This window comes from Heteronotia binoei, chromosome 5, assembly GCF_032191835.1.
Source record: "Heteronotia binoei isolate CCM8104 ecotype False Entrance Well chromosome 5, APGP_CSIRO_Hbin_v1, whole genome shotgun sequence".
Taxonomy (NCBI): domain Eukaryota; kingdom Metazoa; phylum Chordata; class Lepidosauria; order Squamata; family Gekkonidae; genus Heteronotia; species Heteronotia binoei.
Window position 1 is genome coordinate 86,624,533 of NC_083227.1, and position 22,348 is coordinate 86,646,880.

At 45.6% G+C, this 22,348-nt stretch overlaps 1 protein-coding gene across 11 annotated transcripts in view; it reads left to right on the forward strand.

The window, feature by feature from the left end:
• The window catches only part of ERC2 (ELKS/RAB6-interacting/CAST family member 2), a 1,199,719-nt gene that overhangs the window by 297,040 nt on the left and 880,331 nt on the right, over positions 1 to 22,348 (forward strand). The window lies entirely within an intron of this gene.

Here is a 22,348-nt window from a genome sequence, read left to right on the forward strand (position 1 = left end):
CTGTTGATTTCATGCAGCATTCTTTTTGAGTCAGGCAGGCAGCATGATGGGAGAAATGTTGGGGCTGGGTTGCCAATCAATTGACCAATCACTGGGCTCTTGGCTGGGGCTCTTTCTGGGCTCTCTCTAATTTTAATTTAATTTCCCTGATTTCTCAGACCAGACTGAGAGAGGATGCAGGCACAACCAGGTGCTCCATACACCCTCGGAGTCCGTGTCTGGGCAGCCGAACAGTGGCATGTTGACCTTCAAGAAGACCAGAATTGCCACTGTGGTGGGACTGAGGCTTGTGCGATGCGGGCTGACAATGTCGCCCGCATGGGAAAAAACGTGCTTGCTCTCAATGCTCGTCGGTGTGCACAAGAGGAACGCCTGGGTCATGGAGACCTTCTCCTTCAAAACCCAGTAGTCCAATGGACAAGTGTCCTGTGGCTCGCAGGGCTCCTCGAGGTACGCCCCAACCTGCGCAGCACCCGTGTCCGCTCTCATGCACCCACCGCTCCTGGAGGGGCCAGCGAACCACCCGTAATGTGCCATCACTGCAGTCTTTGGAGTGGGAGCCTTGTGGGAAACGCCGCCTAGCGGAGGAGGTGGGGGATGAGCAGCAGCCGCCAAAGAAGGGGAGCTGCTTTCACCCCTCACTTCCTCAGCTCCTGCCAACCTTGTCTTCTTGGCCTGCCTCTGCTCAATCTCCTGGGAGAGCTTGTCTCACCATTGATTGAGCTCGCTGACCCGCTCAGCGACCTTGCCCTTACCGTGCGGGCCTCACACATGGCTGCCAGCATGTAGACCTTCTGCTTTGTGATTGCCCCAAAATGTTGCTCAAGCTCGCTTTGCAGACGTCTCATGAACGCGCGCATCACTGGAAGGTAGTCTGCACGGTCTTCACGTCACACCAGAAACTGGGCCAGTATCTCATGGGCCATGTGGACCATGGGAACGACCAGTGCGATGCTCACCGTGTAAGACAAAAGCATCTCTGTGAAGGTCTTGAAGGGCTCGAGAACCTTCACAGTCTGAGAGGCAGTCAACCAGTCCTCCTGGTTGAGAGGGCTCTCCTCTGAAATGACCCTGCTCTCATCGATCAGGGCATCCAGGGCTGCTCTCAGCTCCACCAAGTGCTCCAGCATGGCACAAGTGGAGTTCCAGCGAGTGCTAACGTCCCCCATCAGGTGGTGATCTGGCAAGCCGATCAGCACCTGTTTCTTCTCCAGCAAACGAGCATCAGTATTGCTGAGGGAGAAGTGACTCACAATTTCTGGAGCAGAAACCGACACTCGTGGGTCACCACGATGTAATCAGCATCCTTTCTGGATGACTGACCCAAGGCGTCCATCACCACGTTGTGGATCAGGTGGGCTGTGCAGGGAATGCATGTAATGCCCACACGCTTGGTCATTGTGATCATGTTCGTGCCACCATCTGCCACCATGTAGCCTGTGGTGACCCCACTGCCTACCCAATCCTCTATCAACCTATTGATGATGGCACTGATGTTGTCCCCTGTGTGCGGCCTGTCGATTGGTTCAGCATGCAGCAAGGCCTTGTGATAGCCGACCTGGGGGCCCTGACCCTGCCTGTCGCTTCCACCACCCCCACCCGCCTCCCTGGCTTGCCACCAGTGGGCAGTCAGGGACAGATACCCTTCATGCGAACCATGGGGAGTCCACAGATCTGAAGTGAAGTGAACAGTTGCCTTGGCAGCATTGGACAAATGCTCCCTCACCACAAATTTTGGCACAATGCTCCCGCTCATCGTGATGTGGCAAGTGAATGGAGCACCCCCCACAAACTATTACTGTTCACTAAGGTGAAGGGACGTCCCTTGGCGATCATCTCGGCAATGTGCCAAGTGACATCCGCACTAACGCGCTTCCTTACCGCCCTTATTGGCATGCTAAAGTCACCCCCACCAAGCATCTTGGTCACAGTTGCCTGGCGCTCCCTCCTTATCACAGAACTCCCTGAGAGAGCTCTGGAGGTGGATGCAGCAGCAGGCCCACCTCTGGGCTGGGTGGCATGGCCCGCTTGGGCACCCCACAAGCAGCGTGTCTCTCCCCACATGGTGCTTCATCAAGTGGTTCCACAACTCCACAGTCGACAGATGGGCAAGATCCCTCCCACGACTGATGTGGTCCCTACAGAGCACTGCGCAAACCAGGGATCCTCCATGATCTGGAATTGCTTCCAGACATTGGATGAGAATGGGTGCCCATGCTTACGGGAAGGTGGGGTCACCGGAGCCACCTCCTATGAGGGGCTCGGGGAAGGCACAATGTCCCTTGGGATGGCAGGGGGAGATGGCCATCAGGGAGGAGGCGGTGGAGATGGCGGCACCAGGGGGTGCCTCTCCATCTCTTCCTCCTCCACCTCCTTCAGCAGCAACTCCTCTTGTCCATCCCCAGAAGGCCTGTTGATGTCCAGAGGTACTGGAGAAGTGGGTTGGTCGGTGGCCACCGTCTCCTCCAGCTCTGCCATAACCCTCCGTGGCCTTGGTGTGATGCTGCGAGACAGAAAACTGTCACTCAACCCCAGCGCCAAAGGCAAGTGCTCTTGCTCCCCCTCCTCTTGCTGCTGAGGCTGAGCAACAACAACTGGAGGAGCAAGTGCTTAAGCAGCAGACCCCTGCCCAGTGTCAGCACCTACAGGCACCTCTGCTGGGGCAACCCAAGAGGCAGCCATCGGGAAGAGGCGGGACCTCTTTCTCACACCACTGAACCTGGAATGATGAAAGGCCCCTCAGGAGCAGTCTCACACACAGGTGTGGGGGTCCTCCCCCTTCCCCTGCCCTCCGTCCCTCTGGTCTTCTCCTTCGCTTTGCCCCCAGGGCCCCTCTGAGTTCCCTTCCTGCCACTCATCTCTCACCTTGCCCAAGCTCTGTCTAGTGGATAGTGTTTGGGGTGTTTGGATCACCTAGCCAGCTGCTACACTATGCAACCTGACCAATTAGAACCTGACTCCTTTTTAATTACCCTCCTCCCACCAAATTTCCTTTTTAAAAAGAGGTCACTAACCTATCCTGCTAAAAATTTCCTTTTTTGTGTTTGAGCTGGTGGCGGTGGTTTAAACTAGGGAAACCTGACCGTACCTGGCTGAATGTTTTAAAAGGCTTCCTCGAGATGGACAAGTAAACCTTTTTAGTGGGACTTCAAAGCTTCCCCTAACTGGAATCTACTGGGACAAACCTGATTTCCCTTTAAACAAGAAATGCAAGTGTCCCCCAAATGAAGGAAAATCTGGTGTAACCCTGACTAAATCAAGTAGGCTGGCACCGACCTTCAGTCACTGAAGGCAAAGTGCACAGTTTTTCTATGCAGGTTATTTTTTTAGTACAAACCGCGCCCCCCCCCCCTTGCCTAGGTAAACTGCCTTTAAGGTAAAACCTTTGCTCTTTTTAGATTCCTGACACTTCCTATTAAAATGCCAAACTGCAGCCCTGCACTAAGTTAAGTCAAAGGAAAAAAACATTTCAGACAGTCCCTTCTAACATTAGCCTAACAGATCTTGATCCTATTTAAATGCCCTGCCAAAACCCCCCAAAACTCCAAGAGTACCAGAAGACCAAAAAACAGCAGGCAAAGCAGGCAAACCAAGCCCCCCCCCCCAACCCTCCCCTCAGGCTACAGACAAGTGGCCTTTGCCAAGGGATAACCAAACCAGGCTAACAACAGAGCAGAGGCCAGGAAGGGTTACCAGCCCTCCCCACCCACAAGCCCAAAGCACGCACGCCAACCAGATGAGGTATGCCAGGCACTGAGGCCACAAGAGAATGGCTGGGAAAAGTGGCCTTTGCCAAGGGACCACCAAACCAGGCTACCAACAAAGCAGAGACCAGGAAGGTTTACCAGCCCTCCCCCCCAACCCACCCACAAGCCCAAAGTACGCCAACCAGACGAGGTAGGCTAGGCACTGAGGCCACAGAAGAATGGCAGGGAAAATGCCCTTTGCCAAGGGACCACCAAACCAGGCTAACAACAGAGTAGAGACCAGGAAGGATTACCAGCCCTCCCTCTCCAACCAACCCACAAGCCCAAAGCACACCAGCCAGATTAGGTAGGCTAGGCACTGAGGCCACAGGAGAATGGCAGGGAAAAATGGCCTTTGCCAAGGGACCACCAGACCAGGCTACCAAAGGCCCACAAGCACAACAACCAGAGTCCAGGTAGACACTCAGGCCACAGAAAAAAGTCCTGTGCCAAGGAACCAAAGCAGACTACCAGAGGCCCAAAACAGCAGAGCAGAGCAAAATTTTTTTTTAACAAACTAGGCAATGTAATAAAATTATAAAGTGATTAAAACAAACAATTGCAACCAGGCCAGGCCAGAGCCACCCCCTTCCCCTCCCCCAGCAACCCCCCCAAAAAACACACACACACACAAAACCACTCAGACACCTACCCAAAGCAGGAGGAAAGCAGAAGGTTTTCTAAAAGATAGAAACAAAAACTTGCTTATAAAAATTCCCCAATCCCCTTCCCCACAATAAGGGAAAAAAGGAAGGATCTCACCCAGTCAGATGCTGAAGTCCAGATCCAGGATTCAGGATTACAATCACCACACCAGGCCACAGAGAGCAGAGCAGTGGTGCACTTTGCCAAAGCATCAGAGGCTCAACACCAGCTCACAGTCTCTCTATGGCAACAGGAACAGCAATGGAGTCCAGGGGGCAAGAGATGGTTAATAAATACCCTCTATCTGCCCATGGACAGAACAGAACAGTTTGAAAATAAATTGTTCTGTTCTCTGATTGGCTTGAGGGGGGAAAACATGCAATTCCATTGGAGAATTGCAGTTTCTCCCTTCCCCCTGCAGAAACAGCCCTGCTGGGTCCTGCAAAGCCACAAAGTTGCTCTTTGCAGAAATGCATGCCTCTGATTGGGCTCTTCTTACAGGGCCAACTGTAAGGTCTTGGAGGATTGGCTACATCAGGGGGGTGTAGCCTAATATATGCAAAAGAGTTCCTGCTACAACAAAAGCTCTGCCTCTATGTACAGTGCCACAATGGACTCAAAGCAAGAAACTCTCCCATACAGCCACTCATCAAATGTGACGGGATTTAAGTTGTAAGTAAAGTTAGAGAGGCAAAGACTTGCCCATCCATTTGGTCCACCTTCTGTTATCTCCCCATTACTTTCCCCACTGGCCTGGTAGCTTCCTCACTCACAGTCAATGGAGTGAATCTTAGCTACATCCTTCTCAACCACCTCCCATTTAAAGGCAGCACATGCCTTCTGCCTACAGACAGCACATGCCTCTGGCCGTCTTCATCCTCTCACATGGCTGCCTCTACCCACAGGAGGTCAGGAGCCAGGCAATCTTCAGCCAAAGCAGAGACTGCCTTCCCTCCAAGCGTGATGTTGCTCCAGCAATTTCCCCTTTGCTTTGCAACTGTTTCCAGACGGGGCTGGGGGGGCGGGGCAGGTCTTTCCATCTTCAAACATCTAAGAAATATCCAATATCTAAGAAAAGTCCAGCTACAAATATATTTTATTTTTCCCGACTACAAGTTTATTCTTTCTAGGCAGACCATAAATTATGACTTATACTGCAGAAGGAACTATTTGGTGTAGGGTTGCCAGGTCCAACTCAAGAAATATCTGGGGACTTTGGGGATGGAGCCAGGAGCAAGGTTGTAACAAGCACAATTAAACTCCAAAGAGAGTTTAATTAAAAGAACCACGTTTGTTTTAAATGCCTTCCTTTAATTCGAAATTCTGGGGGATGGGGCACCTTCTTTGGGGGGGTCATAGAATTGGACCCCCTGATCCAGTCTTTTTGAAACTTGGGCAGGGGGTGAGGAGAAGCACCAGATACTATGCTGAAAATTTAGTGTCTCTAACAGTTGATGGATGCCCCCCCCCCAGAGCCCCAGATACCAATGGATCTTATGGACTGGTCTCCATAGGAAGTAACGGGGTGTTCAGCAGACATCCCCCCCACTTTCTGATAACCTTGAAGTGTGGGGGGAGGACCTTAAAACCAAGGGATCCCCTGCCCCCAACACAAATGGTGGTGGTCATTTGTGTACAATGCATTAACCCATACATCTGCATTTGTTTGCATGGTCAAAATGTATACATAATACTTCCAACAGTTGGTTAGGTAGATCCCAAATGTTTATGAACTTTAAAACCTGATGTAATTATTTTAAAGGAGCATTCCTCAGAACTGGGATGAGTTACCCTTTAATTGAAGAGCAGGATCCTAAGTACTTCGTGTGAGATGTCTACTTGTGGAACGTTTTTTCCACTGCTTTTATGAACATGTGGAAATAAGAGGAGAAATTAATTTCTGCAGACCTTCATGCTGAAAAGCTCCTGAGAATTAGGGTACTCTCAGGTACATCATTGAATGCAGTGTTATGAACTGTGTCTTTAGGGGAAAACCTGCAAAAATTATGGCCCCTCCTTTCATAAAATGGCTTCTACGATGCCTCAGAGATGTGAGGTGCTTTGCACTAAGGACTCCCTGGGATCCTGACAGCTGCTTGTTTTCTCAAGAAAGAGAGTCATAAAGTATGCTGAGTCAGGAGAGCAGAGATGCATTTCTGGAGGAGAGATAACCATTTGCTTTATCTGCTAGGAAGGGCAAGATGGATAACTGTTGTACAACATGATCTGGGAATTGAGATGTGTGGGACATGCACCTTGGGTTGACAAGGTTCACTCTGAATCTGTTTTGGGTAAGATGTTTCCTGCCAGAAAAGACAGGAAAAGTTAAAAGTTTGGTAACATCCATTAGTCTTTGTTCAATTGCTGAAAGTCAGTTTACCCTGCATGTTGGTATTGTTAAGTTTAACTTAAAGTTTTTGTTTTTACTGTTCTTTTCTTTAGATCTGTAATCAGTATGCTTGATAGTATTTTTCCTGTATTGTTCTCCAGCATAATTTGTGGTTCAAATTCCTCCTCAAGCGCCTTAATTACTTGCTCACACTTAAATACACATGCACAGGTGATGTGCTCAAATAACTGAGAAATCTCTGCCTGTTTTACTTGCTTGGAGGCAGCCTTTTCTAGTGTTCCTCAAGTTTCTGGTAATGTGGGAGGTAGGATTTTCAATTTAGAGTGGTGACACAAAGAACAGGAACATGTTTTACATGCCCACAAACATGCAACACACATGTAACTTCACATAATCCAACATTTCTATTTATTTATTTATTTTGTTTATTTGTTTATTTTTAGCTTTAAAATAATATTTTAAAAATAACATAGGGGAAAAACAGGTGAAGGAAAGAAGTGATAGCACCTATGTAGTAAAGGGAAGGAAAGTACCATATTCCTTCTATTAGGGGCATTAACCCAGGACAGGTTTATGACATCTTCCACTTATGCAAAGAGTGTTCTGATTGAACCCCAGATTATTTCTGTGTTTTGCTTGCTAGTGACTTGCATGGATATCAAATCCAAAAACTCAGATTGTATATATATTTTGTGTGTGTGTTAAGTTCCATCAAATTGCTTCCGACTTATGGTGACTCTATGAATTAATGTCCTTAACTTCCTATATAATACCTTTTTCTGCAGAGTTGATGTTAAATCTTTGGACTGACAATAACATTCCAACAGCTAGGAAAGAGTTGATAGCCTTTCTGTGTGCTGCAGCCAGGCTAGTGTAAGCTTGCTCCTGGAAACAGACACATATACCCACATTCACAGACTGCTTGAAAACAGCTGATGAGATTTGTTTGATAGCCAAAATAGCTTTAAATGTTCATGAGGCTGAAAAAGGCCCTTTTACATCTAATTTTGAATTGGTTTGGTTTCCTTTTGTTACTTTTATTGCCAACCAAACACACACCCCTTGGCTTTCTGATTTAGCAAAAACTATTATTCTCCTTCAGGGGAGGGAGGATACAGGAAAAAGTAAACCAAGAGAGAAAGGAACAGATCTTACTTCTGTGATATACAGCACCTAAACAAGAGAGTGATTGAGAATATGCTTGTGGTTCTTCTTAATAATGTTATGTATAGATTACTGTTTCATGAACATGTTCATTATTATTTTTCAATTTTCATATTGTTGTACTGCTGACATTCTCCTACACTTGCATTCTGCAATTATCATCCACAATTGTTTTTTTCTTATAATAAATAAAAAATATATTTTAAAAAATGTCCTCCAAACCATCCTTTCATTAACAGCCATTCTCAGGTCTTGCAAACTGTAGACCATGGCTTCCTAGATTATTTCCATCTATCTCATGTTGGGTCTTCAACTTTTCCGAGCATTTTTGTCTTTTCCAGTGACTCTTGTCTGTTCATAACATGACTGAAGTACAATAGCCTCAGTTTAGTAATTTTAGCTTCTAGGGAGAGTTCAAGCTTATTTGATCTAGAACCCACTTATCTGTCTTTTTTTGGCAGTCCATGGTATTTGTAGAATTCTCCTCCAACCCTGCATTTTAAATGAATGTACTTCCTGTCTGCTTTCTTCACTGTCCAACTTTCACACCATACATAGTAATGGGTAATATTGTGGTATGAATTAACCTGATCTTGGTCATAGGGTTGCCAAGTCCAATTCAAGAAATATCTGGGGACTTTGGGGGTGGGGCCAGGAGACTTTGGGGGTGGAGCCAGGAGACATTGGGGCGGAGCCAGGAGCACCGGTGTGACAAGCAGAATTGAACTCCAAGGGAGTTCTTGCCATCACATGTAAAGGGACAGCACACCTTTTAAAATGCCTTCCTTCCATAGAAAATAATGAAGGATAGGGGCACCTTCTTTTGGGGCTCGTAGAATTGGACCCCCTGGTCCAATACTTTTGAAACTTGGGGGGTATTTTGGGAAGAGGCACTAGATGCTATACTGAAAATTTGGCACCTCTACCTCAAAAAACAGCCCCCCCAGAGCCCCCGATACCCGCGGATCAATTCCCCATCATTCCTTATGGGAATTGTTCATGGAGGTGCATAATGGCTGTGGGGGTGGGGCTTCCCCTGCCCGCCACCTGGCTGGCGGAGGGGGGAAGCCTGTAAAACCGGGGGATCCCCTGCTGGGACCTGGGGATTGGGAAGCCTACTTGGTCACCATCTACACATACTTATGCTTTAGGATTTTTTCTTGTTTCTTTATGGCTGCCCTTCCCAGTTTCAGTCTCCTGATTTCTTGAGTGCAGTTTCCATTTTGATTGATGATGGAAAACCTGATGATAGAAAATCTTTAACAATTTAAATTTCTTTATCATCAATCTTAAAGTTGTGTAATTCTCTGGTAGTCATTACTTTTGTCTTGTTGTTGTTCAGCTGTAATCCTGCTTTGGCACTTTATGTTTAACCTTTCTGTCATTTGAAGTTTTCACTATTTTTTGCCAGTAATAGGTCATCTGCATATCTCAATTTGTTAATGTTCTTTCCACCAATTTCAATCCACCTTCATCTAAGCAAACTTTCTTTATGTTATATTCTGTGTAAAGATTGAACAGACAAAGAGATAAAGACACTCTTGTTTGGCACCTTTGCCTAGGGTTGCCAATCCCCAGGTGGGGGCAGGGGATCCCCCAGTTTGGAGGCCCTCCCCCCGCTTCAGGGTCGTCAGAAAGCGGGGGAGGGGAATGTCTGCTGGGAACTCTGTTATTCCCTATGGAGATTTATTCTCATAGAAAATAATGGAGAATTGATCCACGGGTATCTTTTTTGTGTGTAGTACTTTTAGTACTTTTATTCACGGTCATCCGACCAGCTTAATACAAACAGAAACAAAATCATAAAAACAAACCCATCACCTCTTACACAGAGTTCCTCACACCAACTATTACACATATTGTTAAAACTCATAGCCAAGATTTACATTCTCAATTTCCCTCCTTTCCAACTGAGCAACATAACAGAAATGGGCAATCTTAGTTGAAACATCAGAGTGAATGTCAGACAGGAGGAAGGCAATCTGCTCATCCTCCGGCCTGCCCGCCAAGGACCCGAGAATTGGAGAGATTAATCTTGCCCTCAAGTCATTGTAAATTGGGCACCGCAAAACGATGTGGAGAGTTGTTTCGACCTCATTGCAATTACAGGGGCACAATCTTTCCAGATATGGGTACCCAGCGTAACGTCCCAAAAGCACCAAAGAGAAAAGTGCGTTGAGTCGAGCTTTTGAGAAAGCTATCCGATATTTTGGGATAGTGATGTTAAAAAGATACCTGGCTGGGGACAGTACTTCAGCTTGCTTCCCTAAGAAAATGTGCGCAGAAAGACTAGCTCTAGCAGATCTCAGTTCCAGCTCAACCAACCTCAGGCGCAAAAGTTCTTTCGCATCCCTCAGTTCCATCATTGCTAGGGACTCAGGGGAGAGATCACAGAGTCTAAAATGATCTAAACACCTTTTCTCCCAAGTTCCCACAAAAGAGTCAAAAAAAATCAGATGGGGAAGGCCACCTGGCTTTGAGAGAACCCTCAAAAAGTAACAAAGGGTGTTCAACCACATAGACGTCTCGATGCTTGGGACGCCAGATTCCAACCTGATAGCAGTGTTTGGCACACAACTGGGAACAGACAGAAGCTTGCGCAAGAGTTTGGTTTGTACTATCTCCAAGGGCTTGGTGGTTGAATAAGGGCCAATTTCAGCGCCATAGAGCAACTGGACCCTGGTCTTGGCAGTATGCAGCCTTAGTGCTGCAGGCAAGAATTTGGCCCCTTTAGAGATGTAAAAACGGTAGATGGCATCAGCTGTTCTTTGCGCAGATTGTGCAACATAGTTCTTATGTGCCAAACGCTTTCCCTGATAATGAAAAATCACCCCCAGGTATTTAATAATTTTTACTTGCTCAATGGGTTTACCATTTAGAAACCAGCAATGAGCCTTGAAACGTTTGGTGAAAACTAAAACCTTGGTTTTATCTAGATTAATTTCCAACTTTTCCTGCAGACTGGTCTGGGTTAGATGGCGAAGGGCCCTCCGCATACCAATCTGCGTCCTGGATAGTATAAGCACGTCGTCAGCATACGCTAGAACTGGAATATGCCGATCGGCGAGCTTGGGAGGATGTAAAGCCAAATCATTAAAGGAGGTTAGAAGTGAATTTATGTAGAAATTGAAAAGCAAGGGGGCGAGCACACAACCCTGTCTGACACCCTTGTTCACTAAAATTGGTTGGGTTAGATGGCCTTGAGATGAGCATCTTATCCTGATGCCTGAGTTACTATAAAGGCTAACCATTAGCAACAACAGCCGTCTGTCAATAGACGAGGCTGCAAGCTTGTCCCATAACCTGGATCTGGGTATCAGATCAAAGGCAGCCTTAAAGTCGACAAAGGCTGCAAAGAGTCTGGAGCCCTTTGTGGCCAAATATTTATCAACCAGAAATTGCAGCACCAAAGTCTGGTCAAGGTGGGATCTTCCAGGGCAGAAGGCAGCCTGAACGTCGGCAATAATGCCTTGAGAATCCATCCAGGCCGTAAGTTTGTCCCTCAGATGTAAGGCATACAGTTTGCTAATAGCACTTAGCAAACTAATTGGCCTATAGTTCGAGGGTAGTTCATGACCCCCTCTTTTGTAAATGGGCAAAATAATCGCCCAGCCCCAATCGGCTGGCATGTTTGCTGTGTCATCGATATATGAGAAAAGGGAAGCCAACGTTGGAGCCCACCAATCCCGATGCTCTTTAAGCAGGTCATCCCCCCCAGGGGCTTTCCCGCTTCTCACCCTCCCTAAAAGGGAGTTCACCTCCTCGCAGGTGACAGGATCCCAGGACGGAATGTCCTCTGTTAGCAACTTCGCTCGTAGGGTGGGGCAAGAGGGCTCTTCAGAGGCATATATCCTCTGAAAGTGTTCCACCCACTCTGCAGCAGTAATATGATTTGAAGCTCCTGAGGGGAAAACTTTCAGTAGTGGGTTAATTGTATGCCAAAAAAGCGATGAATTGTTTGATTTTGCTGCACTAATCAGGGCCTCCCAGTTTCTCTTAATAAAAGTTTCTTTCTTATGTTGGGTAAGTTCCTTGAATTGTTTTTTTAGGACTTTTAACTGCATATAGTGAGCCGTCAATTGGGATTCCCTTGCCAGAATCAGGCCAGCTGTAACCTGCCTCTTTAAGGACCTGCATTCTGAATCATACCACTCGTAAGATCGTCTTTTCAGAACTGTGTTATTATGCACATAATAGGAGAGAGTAGGTTTTAGGGCAGCAGTTATGTCATTGTAATGTGAAACAATGTTACCCTCCTTCTCCGTTTTCATTTTCCTGAGGCCCATCATCTGTTCACACCCCAAGAGACTCCTGATCTTAGCACTAACTCTGCTGGACCATTTTACACAGCCAGTCACAGGGCTTAAGTGGTCAGAAGGGTGATGAATCTCTCTAGACTTAAATGGCAAGGCAATTGAGACTTTGAGTGACAGTGGGAGGTGGTCACTCTCAGATCTACTAATAACCCTAAAATCCAGCACTTCTGTAAGCATAGCTCTGGAGGTAGCAACATAGTCTAGTAAAGAGGGCTTGGTTCCCTTCCAGTAGGAGCAAACAGCAGGGTGATCCTCCGGCCAGGAGCCATTTAAGATTAACAAATCATACTTGATACAACATTTAGCCAACAAGAAGCCCTGCTGATTACACCTGTGGTCGTTGGAAAGCCGCTTGCACAGGGGGGGAGGATCAGAGAAAGGGGAGGGGGGGAATGAACCAAATTTGCTGAACAACTCTAGATCACTTTGACCCATTTTTGCATTAAAATCGCCCAAAATGACCATGTGTGCAGCAGGATAAGCCTCTTGGATGTCCCCCAGATATCGCTCAAAGTCTTTCCATAGTTGCCTAGAGGCAGCCAGCCCAACTGGCGGTGGGAAATATACGTTCACGATGATTAACAGAGTAGGCTTAAGATTTAGTTTAACTGCCAGAGTGTAACGGTCCAGAGCAGGGAGCAGTTCCACCATGACGGACAGATTTGTGGAGATCAGGGAGAGAAGACCCCCTTTGAGTCTGCCCCTTCCTGAACCAGGAACTGCAGAGGTAAAAAAGACTCTGAAGCCATCTACTTGGGGAGAAGAGGAAAGCCAAACTTCCTGTAGGCAAATCACATCAAATTGCTTCAAAAAACCATAAAAATCGGATTGCCCTTGTTTCCCCGCCCACCCCGCCACATTCCAGGAAATAATAGAAAGCACATTAATAGCACTTTGGTCAAAACCCCTCAGAAGTAGCCTGACTACTTGTAATGGGAGAGATGGTAAGACTTGAATCTGGCACCACACAGTGGTTCAACACAGCCAGTGCAGGAGGCAGAGCACCTTTGTTACTTAGGGGTACACCCATTTGGGGTCTCTGAAAATAATGGAGAATTGATCCACGGGTATCTGGGGCTCTGGAGGGGCTGTTTTTTGAGGTAGAGGCACCAAATTTTCAGTTCAGTGTCTAGTGCCTCTCCCCAAAATATCCCCCAAATTTCAAAACGATTGGACCACGGGGTCCAATTCTATGAGCCCCAAAAGAAGGTGCCCCGATCCTTCATTATTTCCTATGGAAGGAAGGCATTGAAAAGGTGTGCCGTCCCTTTAAATGTGATGGCCAAAACTTCCTTTGGAGTTCAATTATGCTTGTCACAGCCTTGATCTTGGCTCCACCCCTAATGTCTCCTGGCTCCACCCCCAAAGTCTCCTGTCTCCACCCCCAAAGTCCCCAGATATTTCTGACTTGGCAACCCTACCTTTGCCAATTGGAAACCATTCTGTTTTTCCATATTCTGATTTAACAGTGGCCTCTTGTCCAGAGTATGGGTTGTTCATCAAAACAGTCAGCTGCTATGTCACCCCCATTTTCTTTAAAACCATAGCTTTTCCTGATCACACAGTCAAAAGCTTTGCTATAATCTATGAAACACAAGCTGGTGGTGTTCTAAAATTTTCTCACATGCTCCAGTAACAGTCTTTGTTGTAAGATTTTGAGCATCACTTTACTTGTGTGCAGGCCTCAGATTCAGCAGGAGCTCACAGGAGTGCAGCTCCTGAACCTTTCTGAGAGTTCCACCTCCTCCTTCTGAGAGTTCCACCTCCTTGTCCATTGAATAGTATTGTAGCTGCATAACAATCCCTGGATGAGCTCCACCACTATTTTTCTACAAAACGACCCCTGCTTGTGAGAGAAATTAATGTGGTGGTCCAGTAGTTGCTGTGGTCTTTGATGTTCCTTTTTTATCATAATAATAATAATAACAACAACAACATTTAATTTATACCCTGCCCTCCCCGCCGAAGCAGGCTCAGGGCAGCTCACAACATAATATAAAATACAAAGATTACATAATAAAACAATAATCTACAACATTATACGGTTTCCTTAAAATTCCCTTAAAACCATCTAATTAAAACCAACAATTTCATACGATCGTACTCGGTGCTACATTTTCAAAATTTCTGATCTTACTCATATGCAGAATTTTTCATAACGGTGGTACAGCTGAATTTGCATTAAGAAAAGGTCAGCTGAAAGACTCCGCAGGGCCCACACCTCCTCTGGTAATTGATTCCACCAGTGGGGAGCCATGATTGAGAAGGCCCTTTCCCTTGTAGTTTTCAGTTTGGCCTCCTTCAGCCTGGGGATTATCAGTAGATTTTGTTAACCTGATCTCGGCACCCTCTGGGGTACATATGGGGAGAGACGGTCCCTAAGGTAGGCAGGTCCTTTGTCATATAGGGCTTTAAAGGTAATGACCAGCACCTTGTAACAGATCCGGTACCCATTTGGCAGCCAGTGCAGCTCCCGCAGCCTCGGCTGTATGTGCTCCCACTTAGGGAGCCCTAATAGCAGCCTGGCTGCCGCGTTCTGCACCAGCTGTAGTTTCCGGGTTCGGCACAAGGGCAGCCCCATGTAGAGGGCATTACAGTAGTCCAACCTCAAGGTGACCGTTGCATGGATCACTGTTGCCAGATTGTCATGCTCCAGGAAGGGAGCGGATTTGGCAGTGGCTGCTGTCTGGGCCACCATTGACAGAGAAGGCTCCAGTAGTACCCCCAAGCTCTTGACCTTGTGCGCCATTACCAATGGTGCCCTGTCAAAAACTGGTAGGGGTATTTCTCCTCCCAGACCACCACGACTCAGGCAAAGGACCTCTGTCTTTGTTGGATTCAACTTCAGCCTGTTCAGCCTGAGCCGTCCTGCCACAGCCTATTGGTTGGCATATTGATGACAACCCAGCCCATACCTCTGGGCAATCTGGGCAAGGGGACACATGTAGATGTTAAACAACATCTGTGGCACCCCACAATTAAGTGGATGTCTCTGGGACAGTTCTCCCCCAATCACCACCCTTTGTCCCTGACCGTCAAGGAAAGAGGAAAGCCATTGCAAAGGCAACCCCTGAATCCCTGCTTCGGTGAGGTGGCGGGTCAGTAACCAATGGTCGACCATATCAAACACTGCTGATAAGTCTAACAACATCAGCACCGCCACGCCGCCTCGATCCAGATGTCGCTGGAGGTCATCCACCAGGGTGACCAGCACTGTCTCCGTCCCATGGCCCGGACGAAAAACAGACTGGTGGGAATCTAGCACGGAAGTGTCATCTTTTGGGAAGTGGAATGTAAATTAAGGATTTCCAGTCCATGGGCTATCATTTTGTTTTCATAGTTGTTGGGTTTTTTTTTAAAAAAAAGGTTAAGGTAGTCCCCTGTGAAAGCACCGAGTCATTACCAACCCATGGGGTGACGTCACATCATGACATTTTCTTGGCAGACTTTTTGTTATGGAGTGGTTTGCCGTTGCCTTCCTCAGTCATCTACATTTTGTTGGTACAATCTTCTTAAGATTTTTATGGAATCAATTTCTGTGTCTTGTCATAACTATTGATATTGCATCTACTCCTGGTAATTTGTTTCTTCCAGTTGCTCTCAGTGTGGTTTTCATTTCACTTTCTAAAATCTTCTTCAAAAGATTCTTCTTAAAAGGAATCTGTCATCTTTTATCTCCTTCAGCTTCTGTTTATTACCTGTAAAATATTTCTATATGTTATTTTAAGGGTAAAGTGCTTCAGAATGTGGTTTGGAGGCAGCAATGCACAAGTAGAAACATAATGGATTTCATGCAGTTGCACTTTGCAAGATCTTGTACAATACCTTATATATCACAGTGCCTAGAAATTGGTTGTGAAAGATCTTGTGCAAGTGGAATCACAAGTGAAGATACAATAAATTTGACCTAGCACAAAGGTCTGTTGTGGTGTCTTTTTTGCACTACTGCTTCCACTGTTGCTCTAGCACAAGCAAAAATTCTGTGCTGGATCTCACCCATTATTTTCCTTGAAAAATCAATGTAAAGTCAGAGTGTCTTCAAGGAAAGTAGAACGACTCCTTGCAAAAGTACCAGGAAAGTAACAGAAATGTCATAAATGCAAACCTTTTTGAAGAACCTGGTTGATTATGGTTTGTATTTGTATTTCAAGTATATTTATTAGTGACAGAGAGTAAAAAAAAGGGCAAAGACTTCTGTCACAAGGCATTACCCAACCGTTCTTGGACATATTTCCCCACCTTTTGAAGTGCCTTTAAAGATGTGAGGGGGGAGTACTTTCCTTCATCATGCTGAGGAAGGTTGTTTCTTTGTCACATCCATCTATAAGTTAAAAAAAAAAAATGTTATTCTCTCTTTCTGATGTGGCACACTTATGCATCTCAATTTTTTGTCCTAAAAATGGCATTTAAAAATGTAGAGTGTGAGAGGGGAAATAGTACAAATAGATTACCATTCCCTCTGTCTCTTGTTCTAAGAGAGGGCCATGATGCCTCTAGGTATCCCATTTTAAGCAATTTACTCCAAAGGCACAGAATGATAGGGCCTTTAGGTTAAACACTTTACAAAAGAGTGCTGACAGGAGTTGATAACATTCCTTAAAAAGTTGTTCCTTTCCCAGCTCCATACTCAGAAATGAATCCGTAAGGTTGCCAAGTCTAATTCAGAAAATATCTCAGGATTTTGAGAGTGGAGCCAGGAGACTCACATTCCCTAAAATAAAGGAAAATGTAGCATTGCAGTTCCCCTGAATACAGTCTTCATTTCCTCATCCCCCAGCAGCTGTACATCTATTCTCTCTCTCTCTCTCTCTCCCCCCTCTCCCCCCCCCACACAGAGTAGCCAAAATAAACAATTTGCAATCCCACACTTTTATGATTTTACTAGGGCCATTTACTCACAGAGTTGTTGAATGTCACCATCTGCTGTATATTCAACCAAGTTGCTCAGACGACCACAGGGAAACCAAAGGGTCTAGTTTACTCTTTACTCTCTGTTTAACTGTGCAAACAACTTCTGAAAAGAATGTAAAACAAACCTCAGTGTATTGTACTGGTTTCCCTTCCTTTCTACCAGTTCTCTGGGAGCAGCCATGTTGTTCTGCTGGCCCGCTCTGCACCCATTCAGACTGGTTCCTACAGATTTAAAGGCACACACACCTTCTAAAAAGCAAGCCATTTCCAAGCTACTTCTAGCCTTCCAAAGTGGAAAGGCATATGGCGGCTGTTGGGGCTTCCCGCTACTGGCCAGCTGACTGGGGGTGGGAAGAAGCCTGCAAAAGTGGGAGATCCCCCACTGGAACCTGGGGATATGGAAGCCTATGAGTCCAATCCTCATAAGTTCCAAGGTTGGAGCTGAACCAAGCAATGATATTGAGAGATTTGAAATGCCTTTCTTTTTAAAATCTGTCAGAACTGCTGACTAAAAAGCCAGACTTAGATCTAAACATAAGGACAATCAAATTTCTACGAACAGCAGCAAGGAGAAGGTTCTGTCTTCCATTGCAGGGACAGGAAAGTGAAATTGTAACAAGTGATGAAGAGAGGGCAGAACACATATTGAGGAAGGGAGTTGCAACCTAGGATCGCATAGGAGTAGTACATAAACACCTAGATTCTTTAAATGAAACTAAATCCACATGGCCAGAGGAACTGCATCCAAGGCTACTAAAAGGACTTGTGGATGTAATTCCCAAGCCTCTGACCATTATTTTTGAGAATTCCTGGAGAGCGTGAGGTGCCGGAAGACTGGAGGCGGGCGAATGTTGTCCCCACCTTCAAGAAAAGGAAAAATAACAGATCTGGGTAACTACTTACCCATCAGCTTGACATCTATACCTGGAAAAGTTTTAGAACAAATCATCAAACAGTCAGTCCTGGAACATTTAGAAAGGATGGCTGTGATTACTAAGAGCCAGCATGGGTTTTTCAAGAACAAGTCATATCAGACTAACCTTTTTTTGAGAAAGTGACTACCTGGATCAGGGGAATGCTGTAGACATTGTTTATCTTGATTTCAGTAAGGCTTTTGATAAGGTTCCATATACTGTCCTTGTTGACAAATTGATAAAATGTGTTTTGGATCCTGTTACGCCCTACGACCTGTGAGTTGGACCTGTGCCCGTCCTGGCTTATAAAAGCTAGCCAGGCGTTGTTACGTGAGCCACTACAGGGTATTGTCAACAGATCCCTGGTAGAAGGGATCTTTCCCACACCTCTTAAAGAGGCTATGGTCCATCCCCTCTTGAAAAAACCATCTGCAGATCCGGCCATGTTGATGAACTATCTGCCGGTATCAAACCTTCCCTTTTTGGGTAAGGTTATAGAGTGGGTGGTGGCAACTCAGCTACAGGGATTCCTGGATGACACTTCCGCACTGGATCCATTCCAGTCCGACTTTCGACCAGGTAATGGGACAGAGACAGTTCTGGTCGCCCTCATAGATGACCTCATGCGACATCTGGATTGAGGCGGCTCAGCGGTGCTGTTATTATTAGATCTGTCAACCACATTTGATACAGTTGACCAGCTACTGACTAGCCGCCTTGCTGATGTGGGGATTCATGGGTCTGCCTTACAGTGGTTGGCCTCTTTTCTCCAAGATTGGGGACAAAGGGTGGTGATAGGGGAGAAATCATCCCGAAGGCACCCACTTATATGTGGTGTGCCACAGGGTGTGGTTCTGTCCCTGATGTTATTCAATGTCTATATGCGCCCCCTTGCCCAGATCATCAGGAGGTATGGGCTGGGATGTCACCAATATGCAGACGGCACCCAGCTCTATCTGTTGATGGGTGGTCAGTCCAACTGTACCCTGGAAAATCTAGACCAGCTCTTCAAGCCATAGCATCTTGGCTCAGGCTGAGTCAGTTGAAGCTGAATCCAACGAAGACGGAGGTTCTCTACCTGAGCCGGGGTGGTCCGGGGGGGGGGGGAGATCCCTCTGCCGACTCTTGACGGGGTGTCACTAATACTGGCCAAGAGATTGGGTGTGCTCCTTGAGTCCTCTCTTACAATGGAGGCCCAAGTAGCAGCCATTACTAGATCCACCTTTTTCATCTTTGGCAGGTGTGGCAGTTTCCTGGAGCACGACGACTTAGCAGTGATGATCCATGCTACGGTCCCTTCAAGAATAGATCACTGTAATGCTCTCTACATGGAGCTACCCTTGGCGCTGACTCGGAAATTACAGCTAGTGCAGAATGTTGCGGCACGGCTGTTAATAGGGCTCCCCCGGTTGGAGCACATTCGGCCAGTGCTGAGAGAGCTGCACTGGCTACCTATTGTGTTCCGAATCCATTTCAAGGTGTTGGTATTGACCTTTAAAGCCCTCTATGGTCAGGGGCCTGTCTATCTGTGGGACTGCTTTTCTCCACATGTTCCCCAGAGAGCACTGCGTTCAGGGACAAAAAATCTATTGTCCGTCCCTGGACCAAAGGAGGCTAGGTTGCAGCTGACGTGAGCTAGGGCCTTCTCGGTGGCAGCACCAGAATTGTGGAATGCTCTCCTGGAGGCCATAAGAGCCCTCCAGGATCTTTCTACTTTCTGCAGGGCCTGTAAGACCAAACTGTTTTGACAGGCCTTTGAGATCTAACTGGGAGAGAGCTGCCACCCTACATCAGTACAGAGTACTATATGATCACCGCTTATATTATGTTGTAGTGATACGGCACCATGAAAATACTGTATTTTAACTGTATTTTATTGTAATCATGGTATGCACCATGTCCTGTGAGCTGCCCTGAGCCTGCCTCGGCGGGGAGGGCGGGATATAAATAATTTTTTATTATTATTATTATGAAATGTTTTTTTAAAAAAATTAAATTGTAATGATCTTTTATTGGTTTTAATCTGTAAAAATGAATGTTGTTAGCCGCCCTGAGTCTGCTTGCAGAGAGGGCGGGATAGAAATTTAAAGTAATAAATAAATAAATTTACAAGTGGATTTTGCTATTCTTAGACAGTAAAAATCCAGTTACAAAGCACACATTTAGTTTGCGTGAATGCACCCTTTTACTCAGTTGATTCTCTCTCTCCATATTTGAGGGAGAGATTAATGACAGAGCTTAGCAAATAGGTGCAAAGACATGATGGATTCACACAGATATGCCCAGGGCTTTTTTGGTAGTATTTGATATTAGGCCACACACCACTGACATCACCATTGTTTCACAGGGCTTTTGTAGAAAAAGCCCAGCAGGAACTCATTTGCATATTAGGCCACACTTCCTGACACCAAGCCAGCTGGAACAGCATTCCTGCTAAAAAAAAAGCCCTGGATATGCCTAGTATTTGTATTACAGCAGCTGGGCCAGAAAGTTCATTGCTGTTGCTCTGTCTCTCTCCCTGTTGTGAAATACATTGTCATATGCATGTACATGTCTTCCCTCAGTGCTCAGACATTTAAGTATAGAATAGAACAAGAAGCAGTATGTTTTTGATGACCTATGGTAACACATTGAATCATGAGGCTATGTCACCACTTTAAGAAACAGTGAAATAAGTACAGCACACTCAGAGCTATTGGTATTCTTTAGTCAATAAATTTTCCTTGGTTACTATTTATTATTAAAATAGTTTTAGATCTTCCTTTTAAACACCAAGAACTGTAGCTTTATTGCCCACTATATTGGCCAAATAGGTGTTTTCTAAGGACTGTGAGTGCTAAACGCTTTATAGCAAGTAAAAGACAAGAATGCTTATATACCAGCTATAGAGACAGATGATTATCTAAATGATAAGATTATCATTGCAACAAAAATTATAAAATATAAGATACAATATGGCAGCAGCTACCCAGCCAACACTCATACAATCATAACTTCATAACTATATCATTAGATAGTACCTAAAACAGAAGTAACATAGCATCAGCACAAAAATTGAAAAATGAGAGTAAATATAGTTAAAGTGAAAATATTCAGATATGATGTAGACTTTAAGGGGTTGGACTGGACCTAGAGATACTCAAATTCAAATCTTTGCTTACTGTGAAACTTTTCAGGAGACTTTGGGTTAGTCTCTTAGGCTAACTACCTCATGAAGTTGTTGTAAGGATAAGGTGAAGTAGAGAGAGAGCCATTTATGCTGTCCTGAACTCATTGGGGGAGGGGGTACCCTAAAGGACTTCTGGCTTCTAGAAAGCCCCCAAAGAGAGGGAAAGTGGCAAACTTCCTTGGACTAAGAGTTGCATAAGCTGAAGGCTGCCACTGAAAATGTCCTCATCTGCATGACATACAACCTAGTCTGTCTCAGCCTGAGAATTTGTGGAGTGGGGACAAGCTCATTGCTTATTCTGCTGATATGCAATGTCAATTCTGATATAAAATTTTGTGTGACACCCACTGCATCAGGATGTTCTACTATTCACCTAAAACTCTGGTTAAACTAGAACATATTACAATGTTGTTCTGATGTGATGAGAACACTTCTGATTTTGTGCTATTAGTGAAGTTCTATGTTGGCACAATGTCAAACTGTCCCCCACTGCCTTGCCATGTAGCAGTGGGAAACAGGCCCTGACCAGCCCCCCTACACAAAACACATACAAAGCAGGGCACAATTTGATTTTCTCAAATCATGGGCAAGTTTGTATGAAAGAAGGCGGTCCTTTTACTGAACTACTCTGGTCAATAAGAGTAATAATGGTCAATAAGAGCAATTTTAATTGGATTTGGAAACAAATAGGCGTCCAATGCTGCTGACAAAAATTGGGGCAACTCACGACACTGTATCAGGCACCAGGCTCTTGTTAATCAGATCTAGACAACTGAATCTTTTGAATTGTTAAAGCACCTTCTCATAGAGCATGTTATAGTAATCTAGTCTGTATTTTTCTGGGCCATGTATAAACTGCAACACAAGATCCTCACAGGTCAGTTGATGCCATGATTGGGCATAGTTAGTGAATCAGCCTGGAAAGTAGGTATTGCAGAAGCAGGGACAGGACCAGGAACACTATCAGACTGTGAAATTGGTCATTCAGGAGTAGCACAATCAGTCCAGAAGACAGCTGGGCAGTATAACTTTATCCTGGGATTACTGTACCTCCAACTAACAGCACTTCCATCTTGTCTAAGTTCAGTGTATTACCTCTTAAATTTATTTATGGCCAGTCTTGCTGGTAATTT